This window comes from Sorex araneus, chromosome 1 (genome assembly GCF_027595985.1).
Source record: "Sorex araneus isolate mSorAra2 chromosome 1, mSorAra2.pri, whole genome shotgun sequence".
Classification (NCBI taxonomy): Eukaryota; Metazoa; Chordata; class Mammalia; order Eulipotyphla; family Soricidae; genus Sorex; species Sorex araneus.
In genome coordinates, this window is record NC_073302.1 from 247,009,360 (window position 1) to 247,024,060 (window position 14,701).

Consider the following 14,701-nt stretch of genomic DNA (forward strand, 5'->3'; position numbering starts at 1 on the left):
TGTTATTATAGAATCTGAATAAGGAATTAGACTGACTCTTGAGCTGTTTTTATATCCGTTGTTATTGTCTTTTTTGTGGGAATACCAAGAATTTTGTTATTTACTTGTTATTCTCTGAAATGACAGCAAAGAATAACTGCAAACCAGCTGTATTTTATTAGCAATTTTACCTATTTTATGGCAGTTAGGGTACATCAGATTGAGAAGATGGGGTGTGTGCAGCTTAAATATCTTTTTAGTTTCTTGTCTCTGTTCTGGAATCCTTCATTAGTAAATTGTGGTTCTGCAAGTTTTGGAAACAAGAAGAATACTTATGTGGGGTATATGATCTTTGGATTGATATTTTTTATGTTTAATCTGTAGCATTATCGTCCCCTTGTTCATCAATTTGCTCGAGCGAGCACCAGTAGTATCTCCATTGTGAGACTTGTTGTTCCTGTCTCTGGCATATTGAATACACCATAGGTAGCTTGCCAGGCTCTGCCATAGTGTTTAATCTAAAAGGTATTTTTTTGTTTGTTTGTTTTATGTTTTTGCTTTTGGCCACAACTGGTAGTGCTTGGGGAAGGGAGGGGAGGGAGGTGTTACTCCTGGCTCAGTTCTTTATTCCTGGCACCTTAGAGGGTTGGCCCTCTAGGGATCAAACGAGGCCTCCTGCAAATTCTCCAACCTATTGAACTCTGTCCCTCTTTAGCTCTTTTTATTTCTTTTTAATACATTTTTATAAGATTGATGAGTTTCATGGGGGACCTGAGGATTGTGTAATAGAGATAATTCTAGAATTATTGTTGTTGGTTCATATATTACTATAGATTAAATGTTATCAAGCGACTTGATCACTTAGCTACTAAGTGATAGAGATAGTCTTTCATTTCACTGACATCCCGTTGCTCATTGATTTGCTCAAGTGGGCACCAGTCTTTCATTAGGTGATTTTATTGCAAAGCCTCTGTTCAACCATTCTGGAGATTGCCTAGACCCATTGTCAAGTAGCAGTGGTAATAGCTAACAACTAGAAAGCCATCCTTAGGCCACGAGTAAGGAAGCATGTGGCCTTTAAACTTTGTGGCAGTGTTCTACAGAGCTGTGAGGTGACTGGTGTTCCTAAGGTAATTTCTTCTTGTTAAATAAGTACTTATTTTATTACAGCTTAGAAAGATTTTCTACACAAATGATCGAGTTTTTCAAAATTTTGCTAAAGAGTAGTTTAGACTTGGGGAATTTGCTTAAGTGGAATCTAATTTCTAAAGAATAAAGTAATATGGAGATAATTTTATGACATGAGTATTTTAAATATATCCTGTCAGTAGTCTTCCATTGTGTCAGTAAACTTTTGCTGCAGGCTGTTGATACTTATGGAACATTTTTTTTTAGCATAAGGTGATCAAATTATGTTAAACTACTTTTTTTGGTTTGTTTTTGGACCATCCCCAGTGTTGCTCAGGGCTTACTTATGCCTTTGTGTTCCAGAATCACTCCTGGCGAAACTTAAGGGACTACATGTGAGCTGGAGATTGAATCTAGGTTGGCCACATGCAAGGCAAGGGCTCTGCCCACTGTACTGTCTCTTTGGACCCTATAGTATTTTTTACACTAGAAAACTCTTTTTTAAGAAAAGGAGAAAATTAATCAATTGAATCATAATGGAACATTACTCTTTAATTTTGAATGATTAGAACTTGTATTTCCATCACTTATTAGTGCTAATTTATATGAACTCTTTCATCTTAAGTTGATAGTAGTACTTACCTTGTTTTTATGCTCATTATCTTAGCATGGGGAGTTTATTTTTTCATGTAATGTAATTGCAGTAGTTATTTTTATTTTTATTTTTTATAGTGGAGATAATTTCCTTTGCTTTTTTCTCTGATTCAGTTTACAAACACTAGAGCAGTAAAAAGAATTCACTGGAACTCAGTGAGTTGTAACTAAAGATTACAGATCTATTTTAAAAGATACTGACAGAAATATAGTATAATTTTTATTTATATTTCAATAATTTTCATTTTCTGCTAATATGAAAGCCAAAGCTCCTGAAAGCCAGTAACTTAATATTTTATGCAAATTGATCCATTGCATTCCTAGACATTTTACATATATACATATATATATCAGTGTGTTGATATATATATATAGGTAATTACATATATACATAGTTAGGGTATTTTTGTTGTTGTTGTTTCAGAGGACCACAGGGCCATACCTAACTGTGCTTGGAGGCCACAGTTCATTGGGAGACACTCTTTGAGTTGTTTTCTTTATTTGAAGGTTTGGTTTCATTTCACTTGTACTTAGACTTTTTATCTGTGAAGATCTACTAGTTGTTTATTAAGGTACAGATCGAATCTGTAAAATAAAAGCTTTCTACAAGTGAATGCTCCGGCCTAACAAAAATCAAGTTGTGTTATATTTGAGCTTACGAATATTAGACCTAAATGTTACTTAAGTAAGGAACAGGAAACAAATAGTAAGGGAGTAGAATATCACTAAGAGAAATGAATGAGAAGATCTAGTGGAAACTGATAATTTATTAAACAGTTTTGTTTCCTGTATCTGTAAATAGCTATATAAGCTTAAAAGCCTTTTGCGTGGTGGGGGTGGGGGTACACCTGGCTGTGCTCAGGGCTTACTCCTGGCTTTGTGCTCAGGGGACCATTTGTGGTGCCAATGATCAAACATGGGTTAGCTGCCTGCAAGGCAAGCTCCCTGTTCCCTATACTATTGCCCAAAAAATCTTTACACATACACGCACACACACACATATTTTTTTGTTGTTTTTTAGTATTGTGATGATTTATTTAAAAAATACTCATTGTATACCAATTATGTACATTAGCACTAATCAAAGGTATTAAAGATACACACAGGCATGCAAAACATCTTGTTTACTTAGTACCTTGAAGAAGCATGATAAGATCTTGATTGATCTTCAGAATTATCCAGATTGTTATGGTGGTATTCAGGACACATTTTTTATTCAAGTAAATTAAAATATAGATTAGTGAGCTTAGAGTGTAATGAGGTGGAGTTTAATGAGTATTTGCTTTACATCAGATTGAATGTCTAATCTTATTTATGCTGCCTCTTCCCTGTGTGACCTTTGTTAAATGACATAACCTCTCTAAGTCCAATTTCCTTACCTGTCAAGTGGTGTAATAGCTACTCTTGGCACTTTTGTTGGAAGAATTAAAATAGTAAAAATGTGTGTGCCTAGCTCAGTTCTTAGGAAATTTATAAAGTTACTGCTTTAATTGGTATGCCAATTAAGAATGATTCCTTTCTTTTAATCATTGTAGATTTAAAATTAAAAGCTTGCCTATACGTTTAGATATTTTCTGCTTACTGAAACTTTCTAAACCTGTGGTTCTGTGTCTCTCTGACATTTTTTGTATAGGTTTTCTTAGCTGGGTCTATAAGATAGAATTTCTACAGGAAAAGAGCGACTATTTTCTCAGTTCTATGAGTATTATTTATCTAGTATCATCATTCTAGATACATCAGGGAAAAGAGAATGTATCATACACAATGGAGGCATCAAGGATTGGCTCTTGTACAGAATCCTGGGCAGTGTGGACTGTCATTTGGCTATTTTAGAGATGTTTAAAATTTATTAAACTTTCTGTAACAAAAGTTATTACAAAACACTCCTTACTACCCTTTTTCTCAAAGAGGGGATACTTTGAAGGAATTTGGGGTCATGTAGCAGTTTGTTAGAGAACTAGTGCCCTAACCAAGTGATTCGTAAAACTTTTTCATTCTGAAGATTGTTTTCAGCAGGCATAATGCCCTGGCCATCTGTTCCATAGTCTATTCCACATGGGACTGAAGTCTGTCTTAGGATGAATGGAATTAATCAGTTTGTTTTTAATAAGATAATGAGTCAGTACCTGATTTTTCATTTTCAAAGATTCATTGAACTGGATTTTGAAATCTAGTATAGACATTTTAAAACTATAGTTTTAGAATTCTAATTTTTCAAGTGGAAAGGAGTAATTCTAGAACCCAGGAATTTTGGAGAATGCTTTCTGTTTTCTGCATCTTAGAGGCTGATATTGTATTTTGTTAAAGACTCTGATATTATGGCAGTTTAGACACAAATTCATTTTATTGACTTTCAGACTTTTCTGGTCATGTATTACCTCTCATTATCACTATAGAAGTAGTACTTCTTGTAACACACAATTGAGAAATGTTAACTTACTTCATTTAAAATATGATTTTGGGGGGGTCATAGAGTTAAATGAAGGCAAGCTTCAGATAGAGTTCATCTTTACAGTTATTTTACCCTAACAATTCCTTTCCTGCAATGCCACCCTATTTTCCTTTATTTGATTTATATTAGAAGTAAAAGTGTAATTGTTGTCATGTGAGGCTATAAATGAAGAGGACCATCTGGTAGAACTTTTAAGAACTCATTTTGACAAGTATAGCACTGACATATTTGTAGCCTCATATAATTGGCCCCATCTTTGTAAATGGTTTGCAGACCTTAGTGATGGACATCATCTGATTTAGTTCATTTCTGGGGGAAAATGTGTGAATGGGACAGAACTAGGTAGCTCTGTGGACATTCGAATATAGGGAAGTTAATAAAAGTTTGTCCTGTGAGTTGATTACTTCAAATGTAATTTATTCTATTTTCAAATGTAGAATATATTTGTATGTGTCAGATTTTGAAGTTCAAATAGTATTGCCAATATAGTTATCTTGGCATAGGGATCTTTGTATAGGGATCTTTGGAACTGTGTTATGGATAGCCCTGTAGAATAGGCAGAGATGTCATCATTAGCTATCTCTTCAGCCCAAGAAATTTAAAGAAAATCTTAAAACTGTTACCACTTTAATTATTTTTTGATTAGTACAAAGCATGGATCCTATCATTTCTATTAGAATTAGTTTTCAGATTAATTGGAATAATATTGTCATATCAATAAAAATGTACTTTTATATCCCCAATGGACAGAACTTGTTTTACTTTTTTATTTTAACTTTGTTTTAAAATAATCTTAAGACTTAAAGTTTGCACAAATATTCCCATACGCTCTTGCTCAGGTTTCCCTAACATTTGTTCTTTAAATAAATACAATGCAGATATAGAAGTTAGAAATTAAAATTAATACTAGCTAACCTCTAAGTTTTGTTTGAATGGTGATTGTTGTCGACTGATTGACCCTTTTCTATACTATACTATATTGAAGTACAATCTCTGTTCTCATTGTACTTCATTGTCTTATTTTCTGTTTTTTTTTTTTCAGTCTGGACTGGTTCATCATTCTCTTTTTGTTTTTCATTACTTTGACATTTTGAAAGTATTTGCTAGTTAGAATATCATTCATTTATGTGTCTGGTATTTTCTCGTGGTCTGATTGCAAGTATTTATATGCATTTTTGTGAGAGACACCTGACAAAAAGTGGTATCACGGGAGTGATAATGTCATCACACTCCAGCAGACAGTGACAGGGAGTACATACTAATTGTCTTGTTACTAGTGATCTTACCTATGTGTCTCTTCACAGTCTCTTCATTGTTTAAATTGACATATCACTAGTGATTTGGTCATCAGTTAAGAAAGTGACTGTTAGGTTTCTACATTGTTAACTTGCTCTTTATTCTTTTGTGATAAGTACAAAGGGGGGGAGATAGTTTGAGATTATGTAAATATCCTGCTTCTCCTCACACTTGCAGTATTCCATTGATAATTCTTGCTTGATCAGAACTGTGTACATTTAATTCATTTGGCATCTTTTGTTTTTGGACTGACAGATTTTTTTTCCTGTTATAGATAGATGAGAACCCCAAAGAATCAATGTAAAGGTAGACTAATGAGTAAAATAGAGTTTGTATCCTTTTGGGGGGCTGGTGGTTGGGCCACATCTGTGGTGCTCACAAGACTATCTCTGACTCTGTGCTCAGGAGTGACCCCTGTTAATGGTCAGGGCACCAGAGGTAGTGTCTGGTCTGGCCCCATTTCTTTTTCACTACATGCATTATACACATGCATAATACAAGATCCTGTAATAACTTTCATTTTAAAAAAACCTTTATTTTTCAGTGCCATATATTTTAATATATACTCACTATTATTTGAATGAAGCCAGATATTTTATATTAACAAAGTAAACAGGGAAAAGGATGTTAGAGGATCAGCTAAAAGCTCAACAAGTTGAGTTCATGTAGCTCAATTCCCCACACTGCCGAATTCCACCAGGAACAGCTGAGCATTGCTGGCTGTAACAGCATCCCCGCCCTCTCCCTGCCACCCCAACCAACAAAAAGACGCTAGAGAAGTAAACAGTACAGGCCAGGTTAATTGTGGAGTTTGCCAGAATAGTTTTCTTAAAATTACTTTCAATAAAGTTTTCTTTTTTTGTCAAATATTGAAGCCTTTTTTAATTCAGAGGAAGCAGTCAGAAATTTAAGAGTTTCTGTTTTGTCTTCTTAATCCTGAAGTTAAAGTTTTAATAGTAAATAATCTTATTTTTAAAGAATGCTGTTTGCCTTTTATTTTATTGTGGCTTAACTACTCTAAAATGTATTTGTTGTTTTTCTATTTTACTTCATCTAATACCTTACTCTGCCAAGTATGACACAGTTTAGTTATTTTTTTTAATTTATCTTTTTAGCAGATACTTGACATAATAGGTCTAGAAAAGTAACTTGAATACGAATAACATTTTTGGATGATATATTTTCCATAAGGATGAAGAGAAACTATATCGACAAATCTTGGAATTTTGCTGCATGGTTTGGGCTTCACCTAGCTATGCACAGTGCTTACCCTTGGCTGTGCTCAGGAGCATACGAGCAAGGCTTGGGGGCTCATATGTGGTGCTGGGGAATCAAAATCAATCACCTGTGTACCAGGCAAGCGCCCTGCCAGCTGTACTGTCTCTCAGGCTGTTGAGTTGTAAAACATTCTGATAGAGGTTTTTCCATTCTCACTTCAAATTTCTTTTAGGAAATTGCTCTCCATGATTAGTTGAATGTTTCAGGCTTTCTTTATTGTTGTTTTTAAGGCATATTCTATTTGATAATACTGATAAGAATTATGGTTTAAACTCTTTTCTACCAGAGGAAATACAGCACCTTGGCTAATTAGTTATAAGGAATCAGAGTTTTTGTGTTTGGTTATTGTTTTGTTTGTTTGTTTTGGTGGGGGGGTGGCAAAATCGCTCACTTCTTCGAATACAAAGTTTGAAATGGAATGTTCTGAAGCAAGCAAGTTTGTTTCCTTAGTAATTTTAAATCTAGAAATGTACATTAGAATCATGGTTGGAATTTAGCTAAATTTGTATCATCTTGGGATAATGACCTTTGAAGTTTCTGTTGATCATACTTTGATGATTTCAAAAAGAGATCCATGATAGTTTATGAAAGCAATACTTTCTATAAGGCTTTTATTTCCATTAGAGTTAACTAAACTGACTGGTGTCTGTTTTGTATGTTAATTAGCCACTTATTAAAAATTCCTTTTCTTTTTATTTCTTTATGTCTTAATTTAAAACTTTGAAAATACTTAGTGTGCCAAGCACTCGTCTAAGGGTTGGTGTTAACAGAGACTGATTCTGTTGGGGATGTTCCTTTATTTTTTTTTTAACGCCAACTGGAAGTGTTTTAGACCATTGGAGGGATTGTATGAAGTTCTCTCTCTTCGGAGAAGTGCTTTATAACTTATAATAGTGAGTGATAAAAGATGTATAAGAAAAATTTTATATCTTGCTTCCAACAGTGTGGAATATCTTATTTTATGAATAACTTATAAATTTGTGAATTAGTATGCTTATCTTCTAACCAAGCACAAGTGACTAAAAACATAGTATTTATAGAAACATGTTATCTTTAATTTTACTACTTAAAAATAAGGTATAGCTTTCTTCAATTAAAAATTCTTAAAACTAATAAGCAGTATATATTTATTTAATATAATGTTGAGAATATTGTAACTAGTTATTTGATGAACATTTCAGAAAAAAATTTCTCAGTGGCGTTTAGATAAAAATGATTAAAATTGGCTCTATTTGAAAATAATTGGATTTTTCAGTAAGGATCTATAAAAGTTTAAATATTTGTGGAAATGGTTTTCTTAATATAGGTTAATAGGCTTAATTATACCTATTTATCTTCTTTGTGGCATTTTCACATTACTGATTTTGTTAGCTATGGCTTTATTTTCTAGTAGTTGAAATGTAAATATTGCATGGAAATATTTATTTTTTCCCCTACTTGGGAGATATCACATAGAAGAAATGCTGTCTATTAAAATATAATTGGGTAAGGTCCTTCCTACTTATCATTATGAGTCCCATCAATAGTCTTGCAAAGGTTGTTCTCTCTCATTTGAATGATGAGCTCATTTTGAAAGCCTCTTTACAGTTTTCTTGTAAATGGTGTTATCAAACAGTTCTTATAAATTGTTAACCCCTGAAGAAGAAAGATACCAGCTCTCTTCAGTGATTCAAATTACCTATTATTTGGGGGAAAGTGCTTATTCATTTTTTAGTAGAACTATGTTGAGCTTACAGGTTTTGGTACTTTAGGCAAAATAAAGAAGTTACATTATGAAAATAATCTGACTTGGGAGAAGTTATAAATAGATTTACTTCTTATCTAGCTATCCTTTAACTTGCTCTGTAATCCATAGTAAGAACTTATTTTATTTTAAAGTTTGTTGTATTTTTAATTTATACATATGGGGGTGTATAATGTATCAAGTTTTGAGGGTTAACTTCAAACTCCTTTTCTAAAGGAAAAATTTTAACTGAACAAAAAAGTTTTAAGTTTTGTTAGGTTTTCTTGGGAATTGTTTATTTTCAAAGTGATGTGGACTATAAAACTTTAAAAATATTCTAGGTATGTCTTCAGTTTCATAATGGATGTTCCCTGTTTGATAGGTGTTTTTAGTCAGATATGTTGTTATTACTGTTCATAAATGAAGGGAATCTGGAAATATACAAAATCATATCTTGTGTATATTTCTTAATGTTAAATGTATTTTGAAGTAGTTAAGTATGACTGAGATTTTATTAGTTTGGAAATCTTTAATAATTTTTATGGCTATATAGAAATATTAGACATGGAAGAGAATTTTTTTTCCAAATGATTAGGAAGGACTCAACAATAATTTGTTTTATAAATAATTTTTTTGAGTGCCCGTCTTTTTGTTAGCACCTGTTTACACCATATTTGTACAATGAAAGTACAAATAAAGTGTGATTTTTAAGATCTCGTCTTTTAAAGAGCCTCCTCTTAAGAATTCTAATGGTGTAATAATTTGTTAATTACTTTATATTTTGGACTCTGGGAAATAACATAATTAGTACATTTCTTGAGAATATTGAATATTTAGTTCTTTTTCTAATTTGTGTTCCTTTCCTCTTGTTATACCTCATATATCTCCTCAATATGATCATATCATTAAATGCTTTTTAAAAGATAGTTTAAAAATGCTTAGACCTTAGTATTTAAAATCTATCAGGAACTTAAAATGAAAACAGCTTTCATTTTTGATCAAAAGAGTACTTTCATAGTTACTTATTTGGTTCCTCTTGCTACGGGGCAGTTTTATCACTTTCTTTTAGATTTCTGTTTTTATTTCTTGAGTGTTTAGAACACATATATTTGATGGTTAAATTCGTAGATTTTCTTAGTCCAAATTTTATTTTTTCACTTGTACAGAATTAAAAATATTCCTAAAGTGAAAGAGTAAGCTTGTTCTTTCATCTGTAGTTGTTAAAAAATTAGTCTAAATGTTGTTAGGTAATGGAATAACCATTCCTTTTCAGCTTTTGGTATATTCCACACTGGCTGGCAAAGCCAGGAGGAAGTGAAGGCATTAAAACACTAACTTTGGTTGGTTGCTACCTTCTTAGTGCTGAGACTATATAACCTTTGTTGGTTGATTGATAGAGAACAAGAGACACAATCCTCGTTCCACTAACAGGTAAGGAACTGTTGTGATATCTAGTTGGTGAGAGATTATGTGATAGCAATTATTTTTCTTAATTTATCTCAAAATACAACTTGTCATTGAAATAGGATAGTGTGACTGTTCTTTATAGCAGGGATATGCTGTACCTTTCTATGGAGAATGAGATTTGAAATATGATAGGGATATATCACTCTGTACCACAAAGTATAATTGATCAGTTTTCATTATTGAAATTTGTCCGCAGTCCCCATATATTTTAAATACATATTTGCCTATCTTACTCTCCTTTCAGCTTTTCCTTGATCAGATGCTATGTGCTTTGAACTTCCTTCTCTTTATTTACCTTATTCCTGTGATAAAGCAAACTATTTTCCATTATCTTTATCATCATCTATTATTTGGACGTATCTTACTGCTTTAAATTTCTGCATTGTAGCCAGTAATGATTATTTCCTGGTCTTTCTTGACCCCAAACAAAATGATCATATATGTTAAAAAGATTTTGAGTCTATTTAACTTAAGTCCCCGATTCTGCCCTCTCACTTAGAGACAAGTCCTTTAACAGTAAATCATAAAATCTTTTTCAGTGACAGTAATCATAGCTTGATAAAATTCAGGTTTAGCTTTTATTTTGCTATCACATGGGACGGTAGTCTAATTCTTTAGTTATAGAGTTTTAAAAACCAAGAGCAATTTCAACTTCTTATACAATTCCCAAGGTTTAGTAGTTTTCCTGTTAATGTGCTTGATTTTTCTATTTCTACGTTTTCAATCCATCTTCTCACTCTTTGATAGAAGAATTAAATGGAACTCTTCTTTATGATATATGAGAGGTTGAGTTCCTTTCCCTGTCCCTTTAAGACTATGATCTTGTTTCTAATCGTATGCCTTTAAAAAAAAATTAGGTCTTCTACTCAGTTTTGAGTGGTTTGTCATAGAGGGTGTTATGGCTTAGACCAAAGTAGGTCCTTTCTTAATAGCTACTGAGAAATTAATCATTTGTGGTGACAGACTTCTAAAATTCAAATTAAGAAGGCACAAAAGAAAGTATGCCCAAAGGTAGCTCCTTTTTATCCTGAGGATAAGTCATTACAAACTCAATTGATCAGAGAATGTAATTTCTTAATAAGAATTTTTTCTTAAATCTATATTCAGCTCTCTATTTCAGTGCTTCTCTCCTACCAGAGGTGCAAGGAGTGATCCTAGAACCACAGATACAGCCAAGACCACGGAGAGCTTTTGACGTCAGGGGTCCACTTTCTCCACTGAACCCTTGGAGGCAGAATATCCAGCTTCTGGAGAGAGTGGGAAAGGATAATAAACAAGTGGGTGCTTTCCATTATTTACTTGGGTTTATTTATAGATTGGAGTGTCCTTCCATTTATTGCCCATTATTGGTAAACTCCTTAGGTTCTTAAAAGAACCAAGTGGGGCTGCAATCTGTTTGTTTTTCTAAGAATGCTAACCTAGTGCCCATTCAAAAAAGAGACCCAAATTTTATTAGTTTTCTCTCCAGATAATTAAAGCAGTGGATGATTTGGAGCACTTGATTTGATGAATGCCTGTGTAATCCACAGGAATTCAAACAGGAAAATTTTGCCCATTTTAGCCTTTAATGTTATTAGCGGACTTCTAAGTGCTCTTTTATTTTTCAGTAATTAAGAAGATTCTGTACTCATCTTTGGATAAGTGAGACATCTGGACTCTCCTAATTTACATAGTCTGATGTCCACGTTGTATACTACCGTTTTAGTGAGAGCACTAGGTCTTTTCCTACTTCAAACTTTAGGACTTCATATTAATTAGATCTCCTAGAATATTGAATGATATTATGGTTTTGCTGTCAAATCTAGGCTTCATTCTTTAGTAAGATTAAAATGAATGAATTTAAGTTTCAGGATATGATAGCCATGAAAGCTATGTTAAATGTACTGAAAAGTTTTTAGTCCCTAGGATTAATATTATTTCTGGCGAAAGAGCCTTGTAAAAAGAGATTTCCCCCAGATCGTTAAGATGTTTCTTTTAGTTTCTTGAATGCCAAGGGTAGGATTCTAGGAAGTTCTTATCATCTACAATGGGTAGTACTTGAACTTAGTGTCTTTGGCAAGATTTCATTTTTCCTTGGTAGATTCCTTCTGTGACTCCAGGTATCTTGATAATGGGAGACCGGTTTATTTGTTCTCTAATTGCCCAGATTTCTTTCAACTGGTAAACATCATGCTTCTTCAGCAAAAGGAACTCTTCTAGCAGAGCCTTCATGGATGATATCTGTCACACATGCAGCACCTGCAGTTTGGAAGGCAGTGGTGAACGGAGCCATGCAATATATCTAGAAGACACCAGGATGAGAGAGCCACCTGATATTGTCATTTATAAACTTTAAGATTTACTCTGGTGTACTCTTGGTCTGAAAATGGAAAGGCTCAAATAATGAAAATTTTTTTTTTCTGATTGGAATTTTACATGGCCATGAGATAATTCCATTCTAAATGGAAATAGAGGAAGCATGAGAGACTCCTTTCTTTTAAAAGAGGCTCTCTGTGTCTATCCCACTTAAGATTTATGGGATTGAAAATCACCAGAAATGAATCAGGCAAACATTTTAGTTGCATAGGACATCTAAAATAATGAATTTTTTGTTGCCTGATACTGATAGTAAAGGGTGAACTTCTTAATTAATCCCAAATTACTTTTAATATTAAGATATACTCTTATCTTTTTCTGGTCTTGAGCCCTACTCTTATTTGTCAGTAAAGATTCCAGTACAGAAGCAAAAAAAGACATCTTTTGAGATGAAAATAGCTGAGTAGGTCTTGTGAAGTAGTAAATACCTATTAAGATTATGGTATTCTGCATTGAAGGCATATATAAAGTTTGAACGATGCAGGAATAAAGCAGTGCTTTCTAGAGCAAAGGCAATTAGTGGATAAACCTCTATGTGTGAATAACTATTGCCAAAATACTTCCCCAGACTACTGATTGATAGAAGTAGTTATCAATGTTTCTATTTTTCATTGGTAGCTAATCAGTTAAAAGCTATTAAAGAGGTTTTTAAAACTTGTTTGATGCTACCAGTTTTATTTGGTATAAAGTTCAAGTATAGAAATTCTAGAGTTATTAATATGGGAAGCATCTGAAATTTTTTTTTTTTTTTTGCATCTGAAATATTTTTAGCTTAAAGGTTTTAGAAGCCATATTAGCTAAAATTTAACTTAATTTGTCTTGGCTATGAAACCTATTTCTTCTTTAATACCAAATGCATATTTGTATATGTAGTGCTTAAAAGTTAAAGGTAGCTTTGAACTAAAATTTCCCTAGAATCTTAAATTTTCATAAATAATTACAGCTTTTAAATTCTTGATTTGTTTTGTTAAATTTGTTTGTTAGTAAGATTATTGGTTTACAAATTGGTATAAATTAAAAAGTAGTATTTCAGAAAGAACTTGAGGGAAAATTGAAGGTGAAATTTGCTTGGAAATTAAGTTATCTAAACCATTTTATGGCCTGTGAGATTTTTTTAGCGTTTTGTTTCAGCTTTAAATATGAAGTTAATTTCTTGATCCATGCTTTGATTAAATTTTAGCTCTGTTCCTTAAAGTTTGCAAAAGAAATGTAAGTGCATTTCTATTCACCTCATGCCACTGAAAACTATATAAAAGTGAACATTTTTGTATATTAATGTGAACTGATTTGTTTAAACTTTTATTTTGATACAATTTTCTTTCAGATTTTTTATATTCATGTCACAATATGCAGTTTTATATTTTTCAGTGTTTATTTTATAAATATTAATGAGCTTTTTTCCAGAATGATTAACTGTGTAATATTTGTATTATGTGATCATTTGAAAACTAATAAATATTTTCTCCATAAAAAAATGCACTTACTGATAAATGGTTTATTTCTGTTTCAGGAGTAGCAAATGAAAACCACAACAATATTTTTAAGTGTATTTTAATTTTATGTGTCTTCCTTTACATATTTCTAAATATATATCTTTTCTTTGTGTATGTTAAATCTTTTTTTGAGAAAAAGATTTTTGATTATTAAAATGAATATTTGCCAGGTCACCAACTACTAAATATATTAAATAGGTGATCTCTTTTAATCTGTTCTTATGTATTTTTGATTGGCCACATATTTGATTGTTTCTGGAATTGGATTTTTCTGTCTTTTTTTAGATATCAATTTTAAAAAAACATTAAAATTCTTGAGCTAATATTGTATATTTTAGCTTTAATGTACTACTTAATATTATAAGTGTTAATTACAAATATTAACTAGTACAGTAAAATCTTCTAAAACGAGATTGATCAGAATATAACCCCTCTGAAACAGTATATAAAGAACAGTTGTTTTTCCCAGAAAAAGAACATTTGAAAAGAATGACTATAAACTCTCCTACTAAATCTTATAACAGAAGAATAAAAATGGTATATGTTTTAGTGATCTTTTTAAACAGTTGGAGAACTCTTAAGAGTTTCTTGCTTTTATTCTCATGAAGACTACATGGAAACAAATAGAATTTAGTTTTAATGGTTTTTGTCTTTATAGCTGCATAGCTTATCTATGCATGGTCTGCTAGAAGCAAGAAGATTTCCCTTTTGATTTGAAGAAAACATATAAGAAGTGGACTCCAAAAAATAAATATATAATAGGGTCCTAAGCTAGAAATAAAAATTTATTTCATGACTACTGTGATTAAAGTGAAGTAATTTGACTCTCCAAAGAAACTATAGTCTGATTATAAAAGAAATTATGGTATAAATAGC

The 14,701-nt window shown here is 32.2% G+C and overlaps 1 protein-coding gene and 1 long non-coding RNA gene across 2 annotated transcripts in view; both read left to right on the forward strand.

The window, feature by feature from the left end:
- TSC22D1 (TSC22 domain family member 1) overlaps positions 1 to 14,701 on the forward strand; it is a 111,286-nt gene that overhangs the window by 18,009 nt on the left and 78,576 nt on the right. The window lies entirely within an intron of this gene.
- On the forward strand, positions 9,348 to 13,792 carry LOC129402512 (uncharacterized). Its single transcript, XR_008628682.1, has 3 exons — positions 9,348 to 9,941; positions 11,085 to 11,254; positions 12,124 to 13,792. It is a non-coding gene; the product is annotated as an uncharacterized LOC129402512 (long non-coding RNA).